Source organism: Dasypus novemcinctus, chromosome 11 (assembly GCF_030445035.2).
Source record: "Dasypus novemcinctus isolate mDasNov1 chromosome 11, mDasNov1.1.hap2, whole genome shotgun sequence".
In the NCBI taxonomy this organism is placed as follows: domain Eukaryota; kingdom Metazoa; phylum Chordata; class Mammalia; order Cingulata; family Dasypodidae; genus Dasypus; species Dasypus novemcinctus.
Window position 1 is genome coordinate 961,978 of NC_080683.1, and position 27,587 is coordinate 989,564.

The window sequence follows — 27,587 nt, forward strand, 5'->3', positions numbered from 1 at the left end:
TCACCTGGTGGCGTGGCGTGGCGTGCTGTGGCAGAGGGAAATGTGCTGAAGATGATGGGTTCTCCCTTTTTTTCCCCCACAAACGGATGGGTACGACTCGAGTCACTGCCCAGACCACCCATACGTCCGCTTTGGACGGTCACGATGGCCGCTTAGAATATACCCGGTCCATGGAACACCTGGACCTGTAAGCCCACTTGACCGCAGCGCCTGCCTCAAGTGAGCAGAAATGATTTCCAAGCAAGTGTCTCACCACCCAATAGGTAAGCAGTTTCGTTTTGCGTCCCGCGGCCCCAGAGCCGAGAGAAACGCTCGTTGGTTGGTACGGTCCCAAAAAGGAGGGCGAGAGGAGAAAGGGCAGGCTCCTTGCTCAGAGTCGTCGGGGTGCTCTGGGGCCCCTCTCGTCCCAGAAAAGAAACGCAGAGAAAGAGAGGTCATTGACAAGGGAGAGGGAAGACTCTGGGCCTGTCCTCTCCGGGAGACAGGCCTCTGCAGGCCTGGCCGGGAGCCCAGGCCGGAGCCCGCAGGCCACCGGTGGGAAAGGCCGGGGTTCCCCTGACATAAGCTGGAGGTGACGGCGATGGGAGACAGCATGTCTGTGACCATTGCCGTGGGAGAGAGCTGCAGGGCAACGCCGGCCGGCCCTAGCTAGGCCCCCGCTTGAGGAGGCCTCGGGGACTTTGGTTGGCCAGGAAACCCCCGTCTTCAGACGGGTCTGGCAGCCTGGCCCAACCCAGACCCTTGGCCTGGGCCAGGTGAGCTATGGCATGGAGAGGGGGCTCTCCCAGCAGCCCCAGATCTGGCCCAGGGGTCCCTTCCCCCACAGCCCCTTCTGCAAGGGGCCGTGCCCCTCCCCCTGCCTTAGAACTCAGCCCTCTGCCCCCCAGCAAGTGTCAGGAAGGAACTCTTCCTATCCAACAGTGGCCCCTAGCGGTGGAAGCTTTGCCTCTGACTTTGGGCACCGGAGCCGCTCTCTTGTTCCTGGAGCTTCTTCTGTCTCTTGGCTTTTCACCAGACAGACAGGAGGGAACAACTGTCCAGGACAGCATAGCAGAGCTTCTCTCCTAGCCCAGTCCCCACCCAGCAGGCTCCGCCCACGTCGGCGACCCCTTCCGTCGCGTCCCCGTGGCCTCCTGCTGGCATTCGGTGTATACATTTTGGAACCCCGCTTCCCCCAGCGCTGGAGGTTTTCCTGGCAGTGGACGCGCTCCCCGAAGTGCATCGGGTGGGTTTCGGCAGGATGCCTATTGGCCGCATCTGTCCCGGCACTGCCACTGGGGACAACTCCCGAGTGCAGAAAACGCCACCCCTCCCCCACCCCAATCCATCACAACTGTCTTCCCACTCCCGGGCTTGGGCACCTCCCGCCAGTGGCCACCGTCTCCAGAGCAACCAGGAGGGGTGGGGTCGGGGCGAGTCTGCCGGGGGCGGGGTGAGTGTGCGCCTGCGCGCCAGGGCGGCGCTGGGCGTGGCCGGCACGGCGGGCCGGGGCGCCTGCGCTTTGGTCCCGGCTTTGCCGCCGTCAGAGAGCGGTCTACGGCGGCGCGGGAGGCCTAGCGCTTGCCCCTCCCCCTCCCGCACCCCCACCCCGGGAGCCGTCTGGCCGCCCCGAAAGGAGGGGGTCAGGGGGAGGCAGCGGACGGAGCGAGAGGGGGCTTAGATCCCACAGGGCTGTTGGATGCGGCTCTCCCGCTGGCAGGTGTCGGCACTTTTGCTTCCCTCCGCGGTGAGGACCACGTTGTCCTCCCTCTCAGCTGACCTGGGCCGGTCCAACGAACCTGAGCGCAGGCGGTGCACCTGCGCTGGGGCTCAGGTCCCAGCCGGCACGGGGCCTGTCCAGAGACATGCAGAAGCCTGTCTCCTGAGCATGCACGCACCCAGTGCCAGGCTCAGCCGCAGCCAAAGTGACAGAAGAAGAGGCATGTGTAGGGAGGCCCCCCTGCAAGCGACTCCCCCCCCACACACACACACCCCGTGCAAGAGCACGGATTCCCAAGTAGAGCCCACTGGCAGGCCACTGAGGCCCGGAGCCACCTGCCATCAGCAGCGCAGTCCTGGGTGTCCCCGCAGCCCTCAGGAGCACCAGGGCCTGGGGCTCGATCGACCAGGCAGCTGCGCCTCGGCGAGAAGGCCTCTCTGCTTTGGTTTGGAAATCTGGACAGTATCCCTGCGGCATCGCCCGCTATGGCAGCTTGGAACGGCAATCAATAGGAAAATCACCTGGTGGCGTGGCGTGGCGTGCTGTGGCAGAGGGAAATGTGCTGAAGATGATGGGTTCTCCCTTTTTTTCCCCCACAAACGGATGGGTACGACTCGAGTCACTGCCCAGACCACCCATACGTCCGCTTTGGACGGTCACGATGGCCGCTTAGAATATACCCGGTCCATGGAACACCTGGACCTGTAAGCCCACTTGACCGCAGCGCCTGCCTCAAGTGAGCAGAAATGATTTCCACGCAAGTGTCTCACCACCCAATAGGTAAGCAGTTTCGTTTTGCGTCCCGCGGCCCCAGAGCCGAGAGAAACGCTCGTTGGTTGGTACGGTCCCAAAAAGGAGGGCGAGAGGAGAAAGGGCAGGCTCCTTGCTCAGAGTCGTCGGGGTGCTCTGGGGCCCCTCTCGTCCCAGAAAAGAAACGCAGAGAAAGAGAGGTCATTGACAAGGGAGAGGGAAGACTCTGGGCCTGTCCTCTCCGGGAGACAGGCCTCTGCAGGCCTGGCCGGGAGCCCAGGCCGGAGCCCGCAGGCCACCGGTGGGAAAGGCCGGGGTTCCCCTGACATAAGCTGGAGGTGACGGCGATGGGAGACAGCATGTCTGTGACCATTGCCGTGGGAGAGAGCTGCAGGGCAACGCCGGCCGGCCCTAGCTAGGCCCCCGCTTGAGGAGGCCTCGGGGACTTTGGTTGGCCAGGAAACCCCCGTCTTCAGACGGGTCTGGCAGCCTGGCCCAACCCAGACCCTTGGCCTGGGCCAGGTGAGCTATGGCATGGAGAGGGGGCTCTCCCAGCAGCCCCAGATCTGGCCCAGGGGTCCCTTCCCCCACAGCCCCTTCTGCAAGGGGCCGTGCCCCTCCCCCTGCCTTAGAACTCAGCCCTCTGCCCCCCAGCAAGTGTCAGGAAGGAACTCTTCCTATCCAACAGTGGCCCCTAGCGGTGGAAGCTTTGCCTCTGACTTTGGGCACCGGAGCCGCTCTCTTGTTCCTGGAGCTTCTTCTGTCTCTTGGCTTTTCACCAGACAGACAGGAGGGAACAACTGTCCAGGACAGCATAGCAGAGCTTCTCTCCTAGCCCAGTCCCCACCCAGCAGGCTCCGCCCACGTCGGCGACCCCTTCCGTCGCGTCCCCGTGGCCTCCTGCTGGCATTCGGTGTATACATTTTGGAACCCCGCTTCCCCCAGCGCTGGAGGTTTTCCTGGCAGTGGACGCGCTCCCCGAAGTGCATCGGGTGGGTTTCGGCAGGATGCCTATTGGCCGCATCTGTCCCGGCACTGCCACTGGGGACAACTCCCGAGTGCAGAAAACGCCACCCCTCCCCCACCCCAATCCATCACAACTGTCTTCCCACTCCCGGGCTTGGGCACCTCCCGCCAGTGGCCACCGTCTCCAGAGCAACCAGGAGGGGTGGGGTCGGGGCGAGTCTGCCGGGGGCGGGGTGAGTGTGCGCCTGCGCGCCAGGGCGGCGCTGGGCGTGGCCGGCACGGCGGGCCGGGGCGCCTGCGCTTTGGTCCCGGCTTTGCCGCCGTCAGAGAGCGGTCTACGGCGGCGCGGGAGGCCTAGCGCTTGCCCCTCCCCCTCCCGCACCCCCACCCCGGGAGCCGTCTGGCCGCCCCGAAAGGAGGGGGTCAGGGGGAGGCAGCGGACGGAGCGAGAGGGGGCTTAGATCCCACAGGGCTGTTGGATGCGGCTCTCCCGCTGGCAGGTGTCGGCACTTTTGCTTCCCTCCGCGGTGAGGACCACGTTGTCCTCCCTCTCAGCTGACCTGGGCCGGTCCAACGAACCTGAGCGCAGGCGGTGCACCTGCGCTGGGGCTCAGGTCCCAGCCGGCACGGGGCCTGTCCAGAGACATGCAGAAGCCTGTCTCCTGAGCATGCACGCACCCAGTGCCAGGCTCAGCCGCAGCCAAAGTGACAGAAGAAGAGGCATGTGTAGGGAGGCCCCCCTGCAAGCGACTCCCCCCACACACACACACACCCCGTGCAAGAGCACGGATTCCCAAGTAGAGCCCACTGGCAGGCCACTGAGGCCCGGAGCCACCTGCCATCAGCAGCGCAGTCCTGGGTGTCCCCGCAGCCCTCAGGAGCACCAGGGCCTGGGGCTCGATCGACCAGGCAGCTGCGCCTCGGCGAGAAGGCCTCTCTGCTTTGGTTTGGAAATCTGGACAGTATCCCTGCGGCATCGCCCGCTATGGCAGCTTGGAACGGCAATCAATAGGAAAATCACCTGGTGGCGTGGCGTGGCGTGCTGTGGCAGAGGGAAATGTGCTGAAGATGATGGGTTCTCCCTTTTTTTCCCCCACAAACGGATGGGTACGACTCGAGTCACTGCCCAGACCACCCATACGTCCGCTTTGGACGGTCACGATGGCCGCTTAGAATATACCCGGTCCATGGAACACCTGGACCTGTAAGCCCACTTGACCGCAGCGCCTGCCTCAAGTGAGCAGAAATGATTTCCACGCAAGTGTCTCACCACCCAATAGGTAAGCAGTTTCGTTTTGCGTCCCGCGGCCCCAGAGCCGAGAGAAACGCTCGTTGGTTGGTACGGTCCCAAAAAGGAGGGCGAGAGGAGAAAGGGCAGGCTCCTTGCTCAGAGTCGTCGGGGTGCTCTGGGGCCCCTCTCGTCCCAGAAAAGAAACGCAGAGAAAGAGAGGTCATTGACAAGGGAGAGGGAAGACTCTGGGCCTGTCCTCTCCGGGAGACAGGCCTCTGCAGGCCTGGCCGGGAGCCCAGGCCGGAGCCCGCAGGCCACCGGTGGGAAAGGCCGGGGTTCCCCTGACATAAGCTGGAGGTGACGGCGATGGGAGACAGCATGTCTGTGACCATTGCCGTGGGAGAGAGCTGCAGGGCAACGCCGGCCGGCCCTAGCTAGGCCCCCGCTTGAGGAGGCCTCGGGGACTTTGGTTGGCCAGGAAACCCCCGTCTTCAGACGGGTCTGGCAGCCTGGCCCAACCCAGACCCTTGGCCTGGGCCAGGTGAGCTATGGCATGGAGAGGGGGCTCTCCCAGCAGCCCCAGATCTGGCCCAGGGGTCCCTTCCCCCACAGCCCCTTCTGCAAGGGGCCGTGCCCCTCCCCCTGCCTTAGAACTCAGCCCTCTGCCCCCCAGCAAGTGTCAGGAAGGAACTCTTCCTATCCAACAGTGGCCCCTAGCGGTGGAAGCTTTGCCTCTGACTTTGGGCACCGGAGCCGCTCTCTTGTTCCTGGAGCTTCTTCTGTCTCTTGGCTTTTCACCAGACAGACAGGAGGGAACAACTGTCCAGGACAGCATAGCAGAGCTTCTCTCCTAGCCCAGTCCCCACCCAGCAGGCTCCGCCCACGTCGGCGACCCCTTCCGTCGCGTCCCCGTGGCCTCCTGCTGGCATTCGGTGTATACATTTTGGAACCCCGCTTCCCCCAGCGCTGGAGGTTTTCCTGGCAGTGGACGCGCTCCCCGAAGTGCATCGGGTGGGTTTCGGCAGGATGCCTATTGGCCGCATCTGTCCCGGCACTGCCACTGGGGACAACTCCCGAGTGCAGAAAACGCCACCCCTCCCCCACCCCAATCCATCACAACTGTCTTCCCACTCCCGGGCTTGGGCACCTCCCGCCAGTGGCCACCGTCTCCAGAGCAACCAGGAGGGGTGGGGTCGGGGCGAGTCTGCCGGGGGCGGGGTGAGTGTGCGCCTGCGCGCCAGGGCGGCGCTGGGCGTGGCCGGCACGGCGGGCCAGGGCGCCTGCGCTTTGGTCCCGGCTTTGCCGCCGTCAGAGAGCGGTCTACGGCGGCGCGGGAGGCCTAGCGCTTGCCCCTCCCCCTCCCGCACCCCCACCCCGGGAGCCGTCTGGCCGCCCCGAAAGGAGGGGGTCAGGGGGAGGCAGCGGACGGAGCGAGAGGGGGCTTAGATCCCACAGGGCTGTTGGATGCGGCTCTCCCGCTGGCAGGTGTCGGCACTTTTGCTTCCCTCCGCGGTGAGGACCACGTTGTCCTCCCTCTCAGCTGACCTGGGCCGGTCCAACGAACCTGAGCGCAGGCGGTGCACCTGCGCTGGGGCTCAGGTCCCAGCCGGCACGGGGCCTGTCCAGAGACATGCAGAAGCCTGTCTCCTGAGCATGCACGCACCCAGTGCCAGGCTCAGCCGCAGCCAAAGTGACAGAAGAAGAGGCATGTGTAGGGAGGCCCCCCTGCAAGCGACTCCCCCCCCACACACACACACCCCGTGCAAGAGCACGGATTCCCAAGTAGAGCCCACTGGCAGGCCACTGAGGCCCGGAGCCACCTGCCATCAGCAGCGCAGTCCTGGGTGTCCCCGCAGCCCTCAGGAGCACCAGGGCCTGGGGCTCGATCGACCAGGCAGCTGCGCCTCGGCGAGAAGGCCTCTCTGCTTTGGTTTGGAAATCTGGACAGTATCCCTGCGGCATCGCCCGCTATGGCAGCTTGGAACGGCAATCAATAGGAAAATCACCTGGTGGCGTGGCGTGGCGTGCTGTGGCAGAGGGAAATGTGCTGAAGATGATGGGTTCTCCCTTTTTTTCCCCCACAAACGGATGGGTACGACTCGAGTCACTGCCCAGACCACCCATACGTCCGCTTTGGACGGTCACGATGGCCGCTTAGAATATACCCGGTCCATGGAACACCTGGACCTGTAAGCCCACTTGACCGCAGCGCCTGCCTCAAGTGAGCAGAAATGATTTCCACGCAAGTGTCTCACCACCCAATAGGTAAGCAGTTTCGTTTTGCGTCCCGCGGCCCCAGAGCCGAGAGAAACGCTCGTTGGTTGGTACGGTCCCAAAAAGGAGGGCGAGAGGAGAAAGGGCAGGCTCCTTGCTCAGAGTCGTCGGGGTGCTCTGGGGCCCCTCTCGTCCCAGAAAAGAAACGCAGAGAAAGAGAGGTCATTGACAAGGGAGAGGGAAGACTCTGGGCCTGTCCTCTCCGGGAGACAGGCCTCTGCAGGCCTGGCCGGGAGCCCAGGCCGGAGCCCACAGGCCACCGGTGGGAAAGGCCGGGGTTCCCCTGACATAAGCTGGAGGTGACGGCGATGGGAGACAGCATGTCTGTGACCATTGCCGTGGGAGAGAGCTGCAGGGCAACGCCGGCCGGCCCTAGCTAGGCCCCCGCTTGAGGAGGCCTCGGGGACTTTGGTTGGCCAGGAAACCCCCGTCTTCAGACGGGTCTGGCAGCCTGGCCCAACCCAGACCCTTGGCCTGGGCCAGGTGAGCTATGGCATGGAGAGGGGGCTCTCCCAGCAGCCCCAGATCTGGCCCAGGGGTCCCTTCCCCCACAGCCCCTTCTGCAAGGGGCCGTGCCCCTCCCCCTGCCTTAGAACTCAGCCCTCTGCCCCCCAGCAAGTGTCAGGAAGGAACTCTTCCTATCCAACAGTGGCCCCTAGCGGTGGAAGCTTTGCCTCTGACTTTGGGCACCGGAGCCGCTCTCTTGTTCCTGGAGCTTCTTCTGTCTCTTGGCTTTTCACCAGACAGACAGGAGGGAACAACTGTCCAGGACAGCATAGCAGAGCTTCTCTCCTAGCCCAGTCCCCACCCAGCAGGCTCCGCCCACGTCGGCGACCCCTTCCGTCGCGTCCCCGTGGCCTCCTGCTGGCATTCGGTGTATACATTTTGGAACCCCGCTTCCCCCAGCGCTGGAGGTTTTCCTGGCAGTGGACGCGCTCCCCGAAGTGCATCGGGTGGGTTTCGGCAGGATGCCTATTGGCCGCATCTGTCCCGGCACTGCCACTGGGGACAACTCCCGAGTGCAGAAAACGCCACCCCTCCCCCACCCCAATCCATCACAACTGTCTTCCCACTCCCGGGCTTGGGCACCTCCCGCCAGTGGCCACCGTCTCCAGAGCAACCAGGAGGGGTGGGGTCGGGGCGAGTCTGCCGGGGGCGGGGTGAGTGTGCGCCTGCGCGCCAGGGCGGCGCTGGGCGTGGCCGGCACGGCGGGCCGGGGCGCCTGCGCTTTGGTCCCGGCTTTGCCGCCGTCAGAGAGCGGTCTACGGCGGCGCGGGAGGCCTAGCGCTTGCCCCTCCCCCTCCCGCACCCCCACCCCGGGAGCCGTCTGGCCGCCCCGAAAGGAGGGGGTCAGGGGGAGGCAGCGGACGGAGCGAGAGGGGGCTTAGATCCCACAGGGCTGTTGGATGCGGCTCTCCCGCTGGCAGGTGTCGGCACTTTTGCTTCCCTCCGCGGTGAGGACCACGTTGTCCTCCCTCTCAGCTGACCTGGGCCGGTCCAACGAACCTGAGCGCAGGCGGTGCACCTGCGCTGGGGCTCAGGTCCCAGCCGGCACGGGGCCTGTCCAGAGACATGCAGAAGCCTGTCTCCTGAGCATGCACGCACCCAGTGCCAGGCTCAGCCGCAGCCAAAGTGACAGAAGAAGAGGCATGTGTAGGGAGGCCCCCCTGCAAGCGACTCCCCCCACACACACACACACCCCGTGCAAGAGCACGGATTCCCAAGTAGAGCCCACTGGCAGGCCACTGAGGCCCGGAGCCACCTGCCATCAGCAGCGCAGTCCTGGGTGTCCCCGCAGCCCTCAGGAGCACCAGGGCCTGGGGCTCGATCGACCAGGCAGCTGCGCCTCGGCGAGAAGGCCTCTCTGCTTTGGTTTGGAAATCTGGACAGTATCCCTGCGGCATCGCCCGCTATGGCAGCTTGGAACGGCAATCAATAGGAAAATCACCTGGTGGCGTGGCGTGGCGTGCTGTGGCAGAGGGAAATGTGCTGAAGATGATGGGTTCTCCCTTTTTTTCCCCCACAAACGGATGGGTACGACTCGAGTCACTGCCCAGACCACCCATACGTCCGCTTTGGACGGTCACGATGGCCGCTTAGAATATACCCGGTCCATGGAACACCTGGACCTGTAAGCCCACTTGACCGCAGCGCCTGCCTCAAGTGAGCAGAAATGATTTCCACGCAAGTGTCTCACCACCCAATAGGTAAGCAGTTTCGTTTTGCGTCCCGCGGCCCCAGAGCCGAGAGAAACGCTCGTTGGTTGGTACGGTCCCAAAAAGGAGGGCGAGAGGAGAAAGGGCAGGCTCCTTGCTCAGAGTCGTCGGGGTGCTCTGGGGCCCCTCTCGTCCCAGAAAAGAAACGCAGAGAAAGAGAGGTCATTGACAAGGGAGAGGGAAGACTCTGGGCCTGTCCTCTCCGGGAGACAGGCCTCTGCAGGCCTGGCCGGGAGCCCAGGCCGGAGCCCGCAGGCCACCGGTGGGAAAGGCCGGGGTTCCCCTGACATAAGCTGGAGGTGACGGCGATGGGAGACAGCATGTCTGTGACCATTGCCGTGGGAGAGAGCTGCAGGGCAACGCCGGCCGGCCCTAGCTAGGCCCCCGCTTGAGGAGGCCTCGGGGACTTTGGTTGGCCAGGAAACCCCCGTCTTCAGACGGGTCTGGCAGCCTGGCCCAACCCAGACCCTTGGCCTGGGCCAGGTGAGCTATGGCATGGAGAGGGGGCTCTCCCAGCAGCCCCAGATCTGGCCCAGGGGTCCCTTCCCCCACAGCCCCTTCTGCAAGGGGCCGTGCCCCTCCCCCTGCCTTAGAACTCAGCCCTCTGCCCCCCAGCAAGTGTCAGGAAGGAACTCTTCCTATCTAACAGTGGCCCCTAGCGGTGGAAGCTTTGCCTCTGACTTTGGGCACCGGAGCCGCTCTCTTGTTCCTGGAGCTTCTTCTGTCTCTTGGCTTTTCACCAGACAGACAGGAGGGAACAACTGTCCAGGACAGCATAGCAGAGCTTCTCTCCTAGCCCAGTCCCCACCCAGCAGGCTCCGCCCACGTCGGCGACCCCTTCCGTCGCGTCCCCGTGGCCTCCTGCTGGCATTCGGTGTATACATTTTGGAACCCCGCTTCCCCCAGCGCTGGAGGTTTTCCTGGCAGTGGACGCGCTCCCCGAAGTGCATCGGGTGGGTTTCGGCAGGATGCCTATTGGCCGCATCTGTCCCGGCACTGCCACTGGGGACAACTCCCGAGTGCAGAAAACGCCACCCCTCCCCCACCCCAATCCATCACAACTGTCTTCCCACTCCCGGGCTTGGGCACCTCCCGCCAGTGGCCACCGTCTCCAGAGCAACCAGGAGGGGTGGGGTCGGGGCGAGTCTGCCGGGGGCGGGGTGAGTGTGCGCCTGTGTGCCAGGGCGGCGCTGGGCGTGGCCGGCACGGCGGGCCGGGGCGCCTGCGCTTTGGTCCCGGCTTTGCCGCCGTCAGAGAGCGGTCTACGGCGGCGCGGGAGGCCTAGCGCTTGCCCCTCCCCCTCCCGCACCCCCACCCCGGGAGCCGTCTGGCCGCCCCGAAAGGAGGGGGTCAGGGGGAGGCAGCGGACGGAGCGAGAGGGGGCTTAGATCCCACAGGGCTGTTGGATGCGGCTCTCCCGCTGGCAGGTGTCGGCACTTTTGCTTCCCTCCGCGGTGAGGACCACGTTGTCCTCCCTCTCAGCTGACCTGGGCCGGTCCAACGAACCTGAGCGCAGGCGGTGCACCTGCGCTGGGGCTCAGGTCCCAGCCGGCACGGGGCCTGTCCAGAGACATGCAGAAGCCTGTCTCCTGAGCATGCACGCACCCAGTGCCAGGCTCAGCCGCAGCCAAAGTGACAGAAGAAGAGGCATGTGTAGGGAGGCCCCCCTGCAAGCGACTCCCCCCACACACACACACACCCCGTGCAAGAGCACGGATTCCCAAGTAGAGCCCACTGGCAGGCCACTGAGGCCCGGAGCCACCTGCCATCAGCAGCGCAGTCCTGGGTGTCCCCGCAGCCCTCAGGAGCACCAGGGCCTGGGGCTCGATCGACCAGGCAGCTGCGCCTCGGCGAGAAGGCCTCTCTGCTTTGGTTTGGAAATCTGGACAGTATCCCTGCGGCATCGCCCGCTATGGCAGCTTGGAACGGCAATCAATAGGAAAATCACCTGGTGGCGTGGCGTGGCGTGCTGTGGCAGAGGGAAATGTGCTGAAGATGATGGGTTCTCCCTTTTTTTCCCCCACAAACGGATGGGTACGACTCGAGTCACTGCCCAGACCACCCATACGTCCGCTTTGGACGGTCACGATGGCCGCTTAGAATATACCCGGTCCATGGAACACCTGGACCTGTAAGCCCACTTGACCGCAGCGCCTGCCTCAAGTGAGCAGAAATGATTTCCACGCAAGTGTCTCACCACCCAATAGGTAAGCAGTTTCGTTTTGCGTCCCGCGGCCCCAGAGCCGAGAGAAACGCTCGTTGGTTGGTACGGTCCCAAAAAGGAGGGCGAGAGGAGAAAGGGCAGGCTCCTTGCTCAGAGTCGTCGGGGTGCTCTGGGGCCCCTCTCGTCCCAGAAAAGAAACGCAGAGAAAGAGAGGTCATTGACAAGGGAGAGGGAAGACTCTGGGCCTGTCCTCTCCGGGAGACAGGCCTCTGCAGGCCTGGCCGGGAGCCCAGGCCGGAGCCCGCAGGCCACCGGTGGGAAAGGCCGGGGTTCCCCTGACATAAGCTGGAGGTGACGGCGATGGGAGACAGCATGTCTGTGACCATTGCCGTGGGAGAGAGCTGCAGGGCAACGCCGGCCGGCCCTAGCTAGGCCCCCGCTTGAGGAGGCCTCGGGGACTTTGGTTGGCCAGGAAACCCCCGTCTTCAGACGGGTCTGGCAGCCTGGCCCAACCCAGACCCTTGGCCTGGGCCAGGTGAGCTATGGCATGGAGAGGGGGCTCTCCCAGCAGCCCCAGATCTGGCCCAGGGGTCCCTTCCCCCACAGCCCCTTCTGCAAGGGGCCGTGCCCCTCCCCCTGCCTTAGAACTCAGCCCTCTGCCCCCCAGCAAGTGTCAGGAAGGAACTCTTCCTATCCAACAGTGGCCCCTAGCGGTGGAAGCTTTGCCTCTGACTTTGGGCACCGGAGCCGCTCTCTTGTTCCTGGAGCTTCTTCTGTCTCTTGGCTTTTCACCAGACAGACAGGAGGGAACAACTGTCCAGGACAGCATAGCAGAGCTTCTCTCCTAGCCCAGTCCCCACCCAGCAGGCTCCGCCCACGTCGGCGACCCCTTCCGTCGCGTCCCCGTGGCCTCCTGCTGGCATTCGGTGTATACATTTTGGAACCCCGCTTCCCCCAGCGCTGGAGGTTTTCCTGGCAGTGGACGCGCTCCCCGAAGTGCATCGGGTGGGTTTCGGCAGGATGCCTATTGGCCGCATCTGTCCCGGCACTGCCACTGGGGACAACTCCCGAGTGCAGAAAACGCCACCCCTCCCCCACCCCAATCCATCACAACTGTCTTCCCACTCCCGGGCTTGGGCACCTCCCGCCAGTGGCCACCGTCTCCAGAGCAACCAGGAGGGGTGGGGTCGGGGCGAGTCTGCCGGGGGCGGGGTGAGTGTGCGCCTGCGCGCCAGGGCGGCGCTGGGCGTGGCCGGCACGGCGGGCCGGGGCGCCTGCGCTTTGGTCCCGGCTTTGCCGCCGTCAGAGAGCGGTCTACGGCGGCGCGGGAGGCCTAGCGCTTGCCCCTCCCCCTCCCGCACCCCCACCCCGGGAGCCGTCTGGCCGCCCCGAAAGGAGGGGGTCAGGGGGAGGCAGCGGACGGAGCGAGAGGGGGCTTAGATCCCACAGGGCTGTTGGATGCGGCTCTCCCGCTGGCAGGTGTCGGCACTTTTGCTTCCCTCCGCGGTGAGGACCACGTTGTCCTCCCTCTCAGCTGACCTGGGCCGGTCCAACGAACCTGAGCGCAGGCGGTGCACCTGCGCTGGGGCTCAGGTCCCAGCCGGCACGGGGCCTGTCCAGAGACATGCAGAAGCCTGTCTCCTGAGCATGCACGCACCCAGTGCCAGGCTCAGCCGCAGCCAAAGTGACAGAAGAAGAGGCATGTGTAGGGAGGCCCCCCTGCAAGCGACTCCCCCCACACACACACACACCCCGTGCAAGAGCACGGATTCCCAAGTAGAGCCCACTGGCAGGCCACTGAGGCCCGGAGCCACCTGCCATCAGCAGCGCAGTCCTGGGTGTCCCCGCAGCCCTCAGGAGCACCAGGGCCTGGGGCTCGATCGACCAGGCAGCTGCGCCTCGGCGAGAAGGCCTCTCTGCTTTGGTTTGGAAATCTGGACAGTATCCCTGCGGCATCGCCCGCTATGGCAGCTTGGAACGGCAATCAATAGGAAAATCACCTGGTGGCGTGGCGTGGCGTGCTGTGGCAGAGGGAAATGTGCTGAAGATGATGGGTTCTCCCTTTTTTTCCCCCACAAACGGATGGGTACGACTCGAGTCACTGCCCAGACCACCCATACGTCCGCTTTGGACGGTCACGATGGCCGCTTAGAATATACCCGGTCCATGGAACACCTGGACCTGTAAGCCCACTTGACCGCAGCGCCTGCCTCAAGTGAGCAGAAATGATTTCCACGCAAGTGTCTCACCACCCAATAGGTAAGCAGTTTCGTTTTGCGTCCCGCGGCCCCAGAGCCGAGAGAAACGCTCGTTGGTTGGTACGGTCCCAAAAAGGAGGGCGAGAGGAGAAAGGGCAGGCTCCTTGCTCAGAGTCGTCGGGGTGCTCTGGGGCCCCTCTCGTCCCAGAAAAGAAACGCAGAGAAAGAGAGGTCATTGACAAGGGAGAGGGAAGACTCTGGGCCTGTCCTCTCCGGGAGACAGGCCTCTGCAGGCCTGGCCGGGAGCCCAGGCCGGAGCCCGCAGGCCACCGGTGGGAAAGGCCGGGGTTCCCCTGACATAAGCTGGAGGTGACGGCGATGGGAGACAGCATGTCTGTGACCATTGCCGTGGGAGAGAGCTGCAGGGCAACGCCGGCCGGCCCTAGCTAGGCCCCCGCTTGAGGAGGCCTCGGGGACTTTGGTTGGCCAGGAAACCCCCGTCTTCAGACGGGTCTGGCAGCCTGGCCCAACCCAGACCCTTGGCCTGGGCCAGGTGAGCCATGGCATGGAGAGGGGGCTCTCCCAGCAGCCCCAGATCTGGCCCAGGGGTCCCTTCCCCCACAGCCCCTTCTGCAAGGGGCCGTGCCCCTCCCCCTGCCTTAGAACTCAGCCCTCTGCCCCCCAGCAAGTGTCAGGAAGGAACTCTTCCTATCCAACAGTGGCCCCTAGCGGTGGAAGCTTTGCCTCTGACTTTGGGCACCGGAGCCGCTCTCTTGTTCCTGGAGCTTCTTCTGTCTCTTGGCTTTTCACCAGACAGACAGGAGGGAACAACTGTCCAGGACAGCATAGCAGAGCTTCTCTCCTAGCCCAGTCCCCACCCAGCAGGCTCCGCCCACGTCGGCGACCCCTTCCGTCGCGTCCCCGTGGCCTCCTGCTGGCATTCGGTGTATACATTTTGGAACCCCGCTTCCCCCAGCGCTGGAGGTTTTCCTGGCAGTGGACGCGCTCCCCGAAGTGCATCGGGTGGGTTTCGGCAGGATGCCTATTGGCCGCATCTGTCCCGGCACTGCCACTGGGGACAACTCCCGAGTGCAGAAAACGCCACCCCTCCCCCACCCCAATCCATCACAACTGTCTTCCCACTCCCGGGCTTGGGCACCTCCCGCCAGTGGCCACCGTCTCCAGAGCAACCAGGAGGGGTGGGGTCGGGGCGAGTCTGCCGGGGGCGGGGTGAGTGTGCGCCTGCGCGCCAGGGCGGCGCTGGGCGTGGCCGGCACGGCGGGCCGGGGCGCCTGCGCTTTGGTCCCGGCTTTGCCGCCGTCAGAGAGCGGTCTACGGCGGCGCGGGAGGCCTAGCGCTTGCCCCTCCCCCTCCCGCACCCCCACCCCGGGAGCCGTCTGGCCGCCCCGAAAGGAGGGGGTCAGGGGGAGGCAGCGGACGGAGCGAGAGGGGGCTTAGATCCCACAGGGCTGTTGGATGCGGCTCTCCCGCTGGCAGGTGTCGGCACTTTTGCTTCCCTCCGCGGTGAGGACCACGTTGTCCTCCCTCTCAGCTGACCTGGGCCGGTCCAACGAACCTGAGCGCAGGCGGTGCACCTGCGCTGGGGCTCAGGTCCCAGCCGGCACGGGGCCTGTCCAGAGACATGCAGAAGCCTGTCTCCTGAGCATGCACGCACCCAGTGCCAGGCTCAGCCGCAGCCAAAGTGACAGAAGAAGAGGCATGTGTAGGGAGGCCCCCCTGCAAGCGACTCCCCCCCCACACACACACACCCCGTGCAAGAGCACGGATTCCCAAGTAGAGCCCACTGGCAGGCCACTGAGGCCCGGAGCCACCTGCCATCAGCAGCGCAGTCCTGGGTGTCCCCGCAGCCCTCAGGAGCACCAGGGCCTGGGGCTCGATCGACCAGGCAGCTGCGCCTCGGCGAGAAGGCCTCTCTGCTTTGGTTTGGAAATCTGGACAGTATCCCTGCGGCATCGCCCGCTATGGCAGCTTGGAACGGCAATCAATAGGAAAATCACCTGGTGGCGTGGCGTGGCGTGCTGTGGCAGAGGGAAATGTGCTGAAGATGATGGGTTCTCCCTTTTTTTCCCCCACAAACGGATGGGTACGACTCGAGTCACTGCCCAGACCACCCATACGTCCGCTTTGGACGGTCACGATGGCCGCTTAGAATATACCCGGTCCATGGAACACCTGGACCTGTAAGCCCACTTGACCGCAGCGCCTGCCTCAAGTGAGCAGAAATGATTTCCACGCAAGTGTCTCACCACCCAATAGGTAAGCAGTTTCGTTTTGCGTCCCGCGGCCCCAGAGCCGAGAGAAACGCTCGTTGGTTGGTACGGTCCCAAAAAGGAGGGCGAGAGGAGAAAGGGCAGGCTCCTTGCTCAGAGTCGTCGGGGTGCTCTGGGGCCCCTCTCGTCCCAGAAAAGAAACGCAGAGAAAGAGAGGTCATTGACAAGGGAGAGGGAAGACTCTGGGCCTGTCCTCTCCGGGAGACAGGCCTCTGCAGGCCTGGCCGGGAGCCCAGGCCGGAGCCCGCAGGCCACCGGTGGGAAAGGCCGGGGTTCCCCTGACATAAGCTGGAGGTGACGGCGATGGGAGACAGCATGTCTGTGACCATTGCCGTGGGAGAGAGCTGCAGGGCAACGCCGGCCGGCCCTAGCTAGGCCCCCGCTTGAGGAGGCCTCGGGGACTTTGGTTGGCCAGGAAACCCCCGTCTTCAGACGGGTCTGGCAGCCTGGCCCAACCCAGACCCTTGGCCTGGGCCAGGTGAGCTATGGCATGGAGAGGGGGCTCTCCCAGCAGCCCCAGATCTGGCCCAGGGGTCCCTTCCCCCACAGCCCCTTCTGCAAGGGGCTGTGCCCCTCCCCCTGCCTTAGAACTCAGCCCTCTGCCCCCCAGCAAGTGTCAGGAAGGAACTCTTCCTATCCAACAGTGGCCCCTAGCGGTGGAAGCTTTGCCTCTGACTTTGGGCACCGGAGCCGCTCTCTTGTTCCTGGAGCTTCTTCTGTCTCTTGGCTTTTCACCAGACAGACAGGAGGGAACAACTGTCCAGGACAGCATAGCAGAGCTTCTCTCCTAGCCCAGTCCCCACCCAGCAGGCTCCGCCCACGTCGGCGACCCCTTCCGTCGCGTCCCCGTGGCCTCCTGCTGGCATTCGGTGTATACATTTTGGAACCCCGCTTCCCCCAGCGCTGGAGGTTTTCCTGGCAGTGGACGCGCTCCCCGAAGTGCATCGGGTGGGTTTCGGCAGGATGCCTATTGGCCGCATCTGTCCCGGCACTGCCACTGGGGACAACTCCCGAGTGCAGAAAACGCCACCCCTCCCCCACCCCAATCCATCACAACTGTCTTCCCACTCCCGGGCTTGGGCACCTCCCGCCAGTGGCCACCGTCTCCAGAGCAACCAGGAGGGGTGGGGTCGGGGCGAGTCTGCCGGGGGCGGGGTGAGTGTGCGCCTGCGCGCCAGGGCGGCGCTGGGCGTGGCCGGCACGGCGGGCCGGGGCGCCTGCGCTTTGGTCCCGGCTTTGCCGCCGTCAGAGTGCGGTCTACGGCGGCGCGGGAGGCCTAGCGCTTGCCCCTCCCCCTCCCGCACCCCCACCCCGGGAGCCGTCTGGCCGCCCCGAAAGGAGGGGGTCAGGGGGAGGCAGCGGACGGAGCGAGAGGGGGCTTAGATCCCACAGGGCTGTTGGATGCGGCTCTCCCGCTGGCAGGTGTCGGCACTTTTGCTTCCCTCCGCGGTGAGGACCACGTTGTCCTCCCTCTCAGCTGACCTGGGCCGGTCCAACGAACCTGAGCGCAGGCGGTGCACCTGCGCTGGGGCTCAGGTCCCAGCCGGCACGGGGCCTGTCCAGAGACATGCAGAAGCCTGTCTCCTGAGCATGCACGCACCCAGTGCCAGGCTCAGCCGCAGCCAAAGTGACAGAAGAAGAGGCATGTGTAGGGAGGCCCCCCTGCAAGCGACTCCCCCCACACACACACACACCCCGTGCAAGAGCATGGATTCCCAAGTAGAGCCCACTGGCAGGCCACTGAGGCCCGGAGCCACCTGCCATCAGCAGCGCAGTCCTGGGTGTCCCCGCAGCCCTCAGGAGCACCAGGGCCTGGGGCTCGATCGACCAGGCAGCTGCGCCTCGGCGAGAAGGCCTCTCTGCTTTGGTTTGGAAATCTGGACAGTATCCCTGCGGCATCGCCCGCTATGGCAGCTTGGAACGGCAATCAATAGGAAAATCACCTGGTGGCGTGGCGTGGCGTGCTGTGGCAGAGGGAAATGTGCTGAAGATGATGGGTTCTCCCTTTTTTTCCCCCACAAACGGATGGGTACGACTCGAGTCACTGCCCAGACCACCCATACGTCCGCTTTGGACGGTCACGATGGCCGCTTAGAATATACCCGGTCCATGGAACACCTGGACCTGTAAGCCCACTTGACCGCAGCGCCTGCCTCAAGTGAGCAGAAATGATTTCCAAGCAAGTGTCTCACCACCCAATAGGTAAGCAGTTTCGTTTTGCGTCCCGCGGCCCCAGAGCCGAGAGAAACGCTCGTTGGTTGGTACGGTCCCAAAAAGGAGGGCGAGAGGAGAAAGGGCAGGCTCCTTGCTCAGAGTCGTCGGGGTGCTCTGGGGCCCCTCTCGTCCCAGAAAAGAAACGCAGAGAAAGAGAGGTCATTGACAAGGGAGAGGGAAGACTCTGGGCCTGTCCTCTCCGGGAGACAGGCCTCTGCAGGCCTGGCCGGGAGCCCAGGCCGGAGCCCGCAGGCCACCGGTGGGAAAGGCCGGGGTTCCCCTGACATAAGCTGGAGGTGACGGCGATGGGAGACAGCATGTCTGTGACCATTGCCGTGGGAGAGAGCTGCAGGGCAACGCCGGCCGGCCCTAGCTAGGCCCCCGCTTGAGGAGGCCTCGGGGACTTTGGTTGGCCAGGAAACCCCCGTCTTCAGACGGGTCTGGCAGCCTGGCCCAACCCAGACCCTTGGCCTGGGCCAGGTGAGCTATGGCATGGAGAGGGGGCTCTCCCAGCAGCCCCAGATCTGGCCCAGGGGTCCCTTCCCCCACAGCCCCTTCTGCAAGGGGCCGTGCCCCTCCCCCTGCCTTAGAACTCAGCCCTCTGCCCCCCAGCAAGTGTCAGGAAGGAACTCTTCCTATCCAACAGTGGCCCCTAGCGGTGGAAGCTTTGCCTCTGACTTTGGGCACCGGAGCCGCTCTCTTGTTCCTGGAGCTTCTTCTGTCTCTTGGCTTTTCACCAGACAGACAGGAGGGAACAACTGTCCAGGACAGCATAGCAGAGCTTCTCTCCTAGCCCAGTCCCCACCCAGCAGGCTCCGCCCACGTCGGCGACCCCTTCCGTCGCGTCCCCGTGGCCTCCTGCTGGCATTCGGTGTATACATTTTGGAACCCCGCTTCCCCCAGCGCTGGAGGTTTTCCTGGCAGTGGACGCGCTCCCCGAAGTGCATCGGGTGGGTTTCGGCAGGATGCCTATTGGCCGCATCTGTCCCGGCACTGCCACTGGGGACAACTCCCGAGTGCAGAAAACGCCACCCCTCCCCCACCCCAATCCATCACAACTGTCTTCCCACTCCCGGGCTTGGGCACCTCCCGCCAGTGGCCACCGTCTCCAGAGCAACCAGGAGGGGTGGGGTCGGGGCGAGTCTGCCGGGGGCGGGGTGAGTGTGCGCCTGCGCGCCAGGGCGGCGCTGGGCGTGGCCGGCACGGCGGGCCGGGGCGCCTGCGCTTTGGTCCCGGCTTTGCCGCCGTCAGAGAGCGGTCTACGGCGGCGCGGGAGGCCTAGCGCTTGCCCCTCCCCCTCCCGCACCCCCACCCCGGGAGCCGTCTGGCCGCCCCGAAAGGAGGGGGTCAGGGGGAGGCAGCGGACGGAGCGAGAGGGGGCTTAGATCCCACAGGGCTGTTGGATGCGGCTCTCCCGCTGGCAGGTGTCGGCACTTTTGCTTCCCTCCGCGGTGAGGACCACGTTGTCCTCCCTCTCAGCTGACCTGGGCCGGTCCAACGAACCTGAGCGCAGGCGGTGCACCTGCGCTGGGGCTCAGGTCCCAGCCGGCACGGGGCCTGTCCAGAGACATGCAGAAGCCTGTCTCCTGAGCATGCACGCACCCAGTGCCAGGCTCAGCCGCAGCCAAAGTGACAGAAGAAGAGGCATGTGTAGGGAGGCCCCCCTGCAAGCGACTCCCCCCCCACACACACACACCCCGTGCAAGAGCACGGATTCCCAAGTAGAGCCCACTGGCAGGCCACTGAGGCCCGGAGCCACCTGCCATCAGCAGCGCAGTCCTGGGTGTCCCCGCAGCCCTCAGGAGCACCAGGGCCTGGGGCTCGATCGACCAGGCAGCTGCGCCTCGGCGAGAAGGCCTCTCTGCTTTGGTTTGGAAATCTGGACAGTATCCCTGCGGCATCGCCCGCTATGGCAGCTTGGAACGGCAATCAATAGGAAAATCACCTGGTGGCGTGGCGTGGCGTGCTGTGGCAGAGGGAAATGTGCTGAAGATGATGGGTTCTCCCTTTTTTTCCCCCACAAACGGATGGGTACGACTCGAGTCACTGCCCAGACCACCCATACGTCCGCTTTGGACGGTCACGATGGCCGCTTAGAATATACCCGGTCCATGGAACACCTGGACCTGTAAGCCCACTTGACCGCAGCGCCTGCCTCAAGTGAGCAGAAATGATTTCCACGCAAGTGTCTCACCACCCAATAGGTAAGCAGTTTCGTTTTGCGTCCCGCGGCCCCAGAGCCGAGAGAAACGCTCGTTGGTTGGTACGGTCCCAAAAAGGAGGGCGAGAGGAGAAAGGGCAGGCTCCTTGCTCAGAGTCGTCGGGGTGCTCTGGGGCCCCTCTCGTCCCAGAAAAGAAACGCAGAGAAAGAGAGGTCATTGACAAGGGAGAGGGAAGACTCTGGGCCTGTCCTCTCCGGGAGACAGGCCTCTGCAGGCCTGGCCGGGAGCCCAGGCCGGAGCCCGCAGGCCACCGGTGGGAAAGGCCGGGGTTCCCCTGACATAAGCTGGAGGTGACGGCGATGGGAGACAGCATGTCTGTGACCATTGCCGTGGGAGAGAGCTGCAGGGCAACGCCGGCCGGCCCTAGCTAGGCCCCCGCTTGAGGAGGCCTCGGGGACTTTGGTTGGCCAGGAAACCCCCGTCTTCAGACGGGTCTGGCAGCCTGGCCCAACCCAGACCCTTGGCCTGGGCCAGGTGAGCTATGGCATGGAGAGGGGGCTCTCCCAGCAGCCCCAGATCTGGCCCAGGGGTCCCTTCCCCCACAGCCCCTTCTGCAAGGGGCCGTGCCCCTCCCCCTGCCTTAGAACTCAGCCCTCTGCCCCCCAGCAAGTGTCAGGAAGGAACTCTTCCTATCCAACAGTGGCCCCTAGCGGTGGAAGCTTTGCCTCTGACTTTGGGCACCGGAGCCGCTCTCTTGTTCCTGGAGCTTCTTCTGTCTCTTGGCTTTTCACCAGACAGACAGGAGGGAACAACTGTCCAGGACAGCATAGCAGAGCTTCTCTCCTAGCCCAGTCCCCACCCAGCAGGCTCCGCCCACGTCGGCGACCCCTTCCGTCGCGTCCCCGTGGCCTCCTGCTGGCATTCGGTGTATACATTTTGGAACCCCGCTTCCCCCAGCGCTGGAGGTTTTCCTGGCAGTGGACGCGCTCCCCGAAGTGCATCGGGTGGGTTTCGGCAGGATGCCTATTGGCCGCATCTGTCCCGGCACTGCCACTGGGGACAACTCCCGAGTGCAGAAAACGCCACCCCTCCCCCACCCCAATCCATCACAACTGTCTTCCCACTCCCGGGCTTGGGCACCTCCCGCCAGTGGCCACCGTCTCCAGAGCAACCAGGAGGGGTGGGGTCGGGGCGAGTCTGCCGGGGGCGGGGTGAGTGTGCGCCTGCGCGCCAGGGCGGCGCTGGGCGTGGCCGGCACGGCGGGCCGGGGCGCCTGCGCTTTGGTCCCGGCTTTGCCGCCGTCAGAGAGCGGTCTACGGCGGCGCGGGAGGCCTAGCGCTTGCCCCTCCCCCTCCCGCACCCCCACCCCGGGAGCCGTCTGGCCGCCCCGAAAGGAGGGGGTCAGGGGGAGGCAGCGGACGGAGCGAGAGGGGGCTTAGATCCCACAGGGCTGTTGGATGCGGCTCTCCCGCTGGCAGGTGTCGGCACTTTTGCTTCCCTCCGCGGTGAGGACCACGTTGTCCTCCCTCTCAGCTGACCTGGGCCGGTCCAACGAACCTGAGCGCAGGCGGTGCACCTGCGCTGGGGCTCAGGTCCCAGCCGGCACGGGGCCTGTCCAGAGACATGCAGAAGCCTGTCTCCTGAGCATGCACGCACCCAGTGCCAGGCTCAGCCGCAGCCAAAGTGACAGAAGAAGAGGCATGTGTAGGGAGGCCCCCCTGCAAGCGACTCCCCCCACACACACACACACCCCGTGCAAGAGCACGGATTCCCAAGTAGAGCCCACTGGCAGGCCACTGAGGCCCGGAGCCACCTGCCATCAGCAGCGCAGTCCTGGGTGTCCCCGCAGCCCTCAGGAGCACCAGGGCCTGGGGCTCGATCGACCAGGCAGCTGCGCCTCGGCGAGAAGGCCTCTCTGCTTTGGTTTGGAAATCTGGACAGTATCCCTGCGGCATCGCCCGCTATGGCAGCTTGGAACGGCAATCAATAGGAAAATCACCTGGTGGCGTGGCGTGGCGTGCTGTGGCAGAGGGAAATGTGCTGAAGATGATGGGTTCTCCCTTTTTTTCCCCCACAAACGGATGGGTACGACTCGAGTCACTGCCCAGACCACCCATACGTCCGCTTTGGACGGTCACGATGGCCGCTTAGAATATACCCGGTCCATGGAACACCTGGACCTGTAAGCCCACTTGACCGCAGCGCCTGCCTCAAGTGAGCAGAAATGATTTCCACGCAAGTGTCTCACCACCCAATAGGTAAGCAGTTTCGTTTTGCGTCCCGCGGCCCCAGAGCCGAGAGAAACGCTCGTTGGTTGGTACGGTCCCAAAAAGGAGGGCGAGAGGAGAAAGGGCAGGCTCCTTGCTCAGAGTCGTCGGGGTGCTCTGGGGCCCCTCTCGTCCCAGAAAAGAAACGCAGAGAAAGAGAGGTCATTGACAAGGGAGAGGGAAGACTCTGGGCCTGTCCTCTCCAGGAGACAGGCCTCTGCAGGCCTGGCCGGGAGCCCAGGCCGGAGCCCACAGGCCACCGGTGGGAAAGGCCGGGGTTCCCCTGACATAAGCTGGAGGTGACGGCGATGGGAGACAGCATGTCTGTGACCATTGCCGTGGGAGAGAGCTGCAGGGCAACGCCGGCCGGCCCTAGCTAGGCCCCCGCTTGAGGAGGCCTCGGGGACTTTGGTTGGCCAGGAAACCCCCGTCTTCAGACGGGTCTGGCAGCCTGGCCCAACCCAGACCCTTGGCCTGGGCCAGGTGAGCTATGGCATGGAGAGGGGGCTCTCCCAGCAGCCCCAGATCTGGCCCAGGGGTCCCTTCCCCCACAGCCCCTTCTGCAAGGGGCCGTGCCCCTCCCCCTGCCTTAGAACTCAGCCCTCTGCCCCCCAGCAAGTGTCAGGAAGGAACTCTTCCTATCCAACAGTGGCCCCTAGCGGTGGAAGCTTTGCCTCTGACTTTGGGCACCGGAGCCGCTCTCTTGTTCCTGGAGCTTCTTCTGTCTCTTGGCTTTTCACCAGACAGACAGGAGGGAACAACTGTCCAGGACAGCATAGCAGAGCTTCTCTCCTAGCCCAGTCCCCACCCAGCAGGCTCCGCCCACGTCGGCGACCCCTTCCGTCGCGTCCCCGTGGCCTCCTGCTGGCATTCGGTGTATACATTTTGGAACCCCGCTTCCCCCAGCGCTGGAGGTTTTCCTGGCAGTGGACGCGCTCCCCGAAGTGCATCGGGTGGGTTTCGGCAGGATGCCTATTGGCCGCATCTGTCCCGGCACTGCCACTGGGGACAACTCCCGAGTGCAGAAAACGCCACCCCTCCCCCACCCCAATCCATCACAACTGTCTTCCCACTCCCGGGCTTGGGCACCTCCCGCCAGTGGCCACCGTCTCCAGAGCAACCAGGAGGGGTGGGGTCGGGGCGAGTCTGCCGGGGGCGGGGTGAGTGTGCGCCTGCGCGCCAGGGCGGCGCTGGGCGTGGCCGGCACGGCGGGCCGGGGCGCCTGCGCTTTGGTCCCGGCTTTGCCGCCGTCAGAGAGCGGTCTACGGCGGCGCGGGAGGCCTAGCGCTTGCCCCTCCCCCTCCCGCACCCCCACCCCGGGAGCCGTCTGGCCGCCCCGAAAGGAGGGGGTCAGGGGGAGGCAGCGGACGGAGCGAGAGGGGGCTTAGATCCCACAGGGCTGTTGGATGCGGCTCTCCCGCTGGCAGGTGTCGGCACTTTTGCTTCCCTCCGCGGTGAGGACCACGTTGTCCTCCCTCTCAGCTGACCTGGGCCGGTCCAACGAACCTGAGCGCAGGCGGTGCACCTGCGCTGGGGCTCAGGTCCCAGCCGGCACGGGGCCTGTCCAGAGACATGCAGAAGCCTGTCTCCTGAGCATGCACGCACCCAGTGCCAGGCTCAGCCGCAGCCAAAGTGACAGAAGAAGAGGCATGTGTAGGGAGGCCCCCCTGCAAGCGACTCCCCCCACACACACACACACCCCGTGCAAGAGCACGGATTCCCAAGTAGAGCCCACTGGCAGGCCACTGAGGCCCGGAGCCACCTGCCATCAGCAGCGCAGTCCTGGGTGTCCCCGCAGCCCTCAGGAGCACCAGGGCCTGGGGCTCGATCGACCAGGCAGCTGCGCCTCGGCGAGAAGGCCTCTCTGCTTTGGTTTGGAAATCTGGACAGTATCCCTGCGGCATCGCCCGCTATGGCAGCTTGGAACGGCAATCAATAGGAAAATCACCTGGTGGCGTGGCGTGGCGTGCTGTGGCAGAGGGAAATGTGCTGAAGATGATGGGTTCTCCCTTTTTTTCCCCCACAAACGGATGGGTACGACTCGAGTCACTGCCCAGACCACCCATACGTCCGCTTTGGACGGTCACGATGGCCGCTTAGAATATACCCGGTCCATGGAACACCTGGACCTGTAAGCCCACTTGACCGCAGCGCCTGCCTCAAGTGAGCAGAAATGATTTCCACGCAAGTGTCTCACCACCCAATAGGTAAGCAGTTTCGTTTTGCGTCCCGCGGCCCCAGAGCCGAGAGAAACGCTCGTTGGTTGGTACGGTCCCAAAAAGGAGGGCGAGAGGAGAAAGGGCAGGCTCCTTGCTCAGAGTCGTCGGGGTGCTCTGGGGCCCCTCTCGTCCCAGAAAAGAAACGCAGAGAAAGAGAGGTCATTGACAAGGGAGAGGGAAGACTCTGGGCCTGTCCTCTCCGGGAGACAGGCCTCTGCAGGCCTGGCCGGGAGCCCAGGCCGGAGCCCGCAGGCCACCGGTGGGAAAGGCCGGGGTTCCCCTGACATAAGCTGGAGGTGACGGCGATGGGAGACAGCATGTCTGTGACCATTGCCGTGGGAGAGAGCTGCAGGGCAACGCCGGCCGGCCCTAGCTAGGCCCCCGCTTGAGGAGGCCTCGGGGACTTTGGTTGGCCAGGAAACCCCCGTCTTCAGACGGGTCTGGCAGCCTGGCCCAACCCAGACCCTTGGCCTGGGCCAGGTGAGCTATGGCATGGAGAGGGGGCTCTCCCAGCAGCCCCAGATCTGGCCCAGGGGTCCCTTCCCCCACAGCCCCTTCTGCAAGGGGCCGTGCCCCTCCCCCTGCCTTAGAACTCAGCCCTCTGCCCCCCAGCAAGTGTCAGGAAGGAACTCTTCCTATCTAACAGTGGCCCCTAGCGGTGGAAGCTTTGCCTCTGACTTTGGGCACCGGAGCCGCTCTCTTGTTCCTGGAGCTTCTTCTGTCTCTTGGCTTTTCACCAGACAGACAGGAGGGAACAACTGTCCAGGACAGCATAGCAGAGCTTCTCTCCTAGCCCAGTCCCCACCCAGCAGGCTCCGCCCACGTCGGCGACCCCTTCCGTCGCGTCCCCGTGGCCTCCTGCTGGCATTCGGTGTATACATTTTGGAACCCCGCTTCCCCCAGCGCTGGAGGTTTTCCTGGCAGTGGACGCGCTCCCCGAAGTGCATCGGGTGGGTTTCGGCAGGATGCCTATTGGCCGCATCTGTCCCGGCACTGCCACTGGGGACAACTCCCGAGTGCAGAAAACGCCACCCCTCCCCCACCCCAATCCATCACAACTGTCTTCCCACTCCCGGGCTTGGGCACCTCCCGCCAGTGGCCACCGTCTCCAGAGCAACCAGGAGGGGTGGGGTCGGGGCGAGTCTGCCGGGGGCGGGGTGAGTGTGCGCCTGCGCGCCAGGGCGGCGCTGGGCGTGGCCGGCACGGCGGGCCGGGGCGCCTGCGCTTTGGTCCCGGCTTTGCCGCCGTCAGAGAGCGGTCTACGGCGGCGCGGGAGGCCTAGCGCTTGCCCCTCCCCCTCCCGCACCCCCACCCCGGGAGCCGTCTGGCCGCCCCGAAAGGAGGGGGTCAGGGGGAGGCAGCGGACGGAGCGAGAGGGGGCTTAGATCCCACAGGGCTGTTGGATGCGGCTCTCCCGCTGGCAGGTGTCGGCACTTTTGCTTCCCTCCGCGGTGAGGACCACGTTGTCCTCCCTCTCAGCTGACCTGGGCCGGTCCAACGAACCTGAGCGCAGGCGGTGCACCTGCGCTGGGGCTCAGGTCCCAGCCGGCACGGGGCCTGTCCAGAGACATGCAGAAGCCTGTCTCCTGAGCATGCACGCACCCAGTGCCAGGCTCAGCCGCAGCCAAAGTGACAGAAGAAGAGGCATGTGTAGGGAGGCCCCCCTGCAAGCGACTCCCCCCACACACACACACACCCCGTGCAAGAGCACGGATTCCCAAGTAGAGCCCACTGGCAGGCCACTGAGGCCCGGAGCCACCTGCCATCAGCAGCGCAGTCCTGGGTGTCCCCGCAGCCCTCAGGAGCACCAGGGCCTGGGGCTCGATCGACCAGGCAGCTGCGCCTCGGCGAGAAGGCCTCTCTGCTTTGGTTTGGAAATCTGGACAGTATCCCTGCGGCATCGCCCGCTATGGCAGCTTGGAACGGCAATCAATAGGAAAATCACCTGGTGGCGTGGCGTGGCGTGCTGTGGCAGAGGGAAATGTGCTGAAGATGATGGGTTCTCCCTTTTTTTCCCCCACAAACGGATGGGTACGACTCGAGTCACTGCCCAGACCACCCATACGTCCGCTTTGGACGGTCACGATGGCCGCTTAGAATATACCCGGTCCATGGAACACCTGGACCTGTAAGCCCACTTGACCGCAGCGCCTGCCTCAAGTGAGCAGAAATGATTTCCACGCAAGTGTCTCACCACCCAATAGGTAAGCAGTTTCGTTTTGCGTCCCGCGGCCCCAGAGCCGAGAGAAACGCTCGTTGGTTGGTACGGTCCCAAAAAGGAGGGCGAGAGGAGAAAGGGCAGGCTCCTTGCTCAGAGTCGTCGGGGTGCTCTGGGGCCCCTCTCGTCCCAGAAAAGAAACGCAGAGAAAGAGAGGTCATTGACAAGGGAGAGGGAAGACTCTGGGCCTGTCCTCTCCGGGAGACAGGCCTCTGCAGGCCTGGCCGGGAGCCCAGGCCGGAGCCCGCAGGCCACCGGTGGGAAAGGCCGGGGTTCCCCTGACATAAGCTGGAGGTGACGGCGATGGGAGACAGCATGTCTGTGACCATTGCCGTGGGAGAGAGCTGCAGGGCAACGCCGGCCGGCCCTAGCTAGGCCCCCGCTTGAGGAGGCCTCGGGGACTTTGGTTGGCCAGGAAACCCCCGTCTTCAGACGGGTCTGGCAGCCTGGCCCAACCCAGACCCTTGGCCTGGGCCAGGTGAGCTATGGCATGGAGAGGGGGCTCTCCCAGCAGCCCCAGATCTGGCCCAGGGGTCCCTTCCCCCACAGCCCCTTCTGCAAGGGGCCGTGCCCCTCCCCCTGCCTTAGAACTCAGCCCTCTGCCCCCCAGCAAGTGTCAGGAAGGAACTCTTCCTATCTAACAGTGGCCCCTAGCGGTGGAAGCTTTGCCTCTGACTTTGGGCACCGGAGCCGCTCTCTTGTTCCTGGAGCTTCTTCT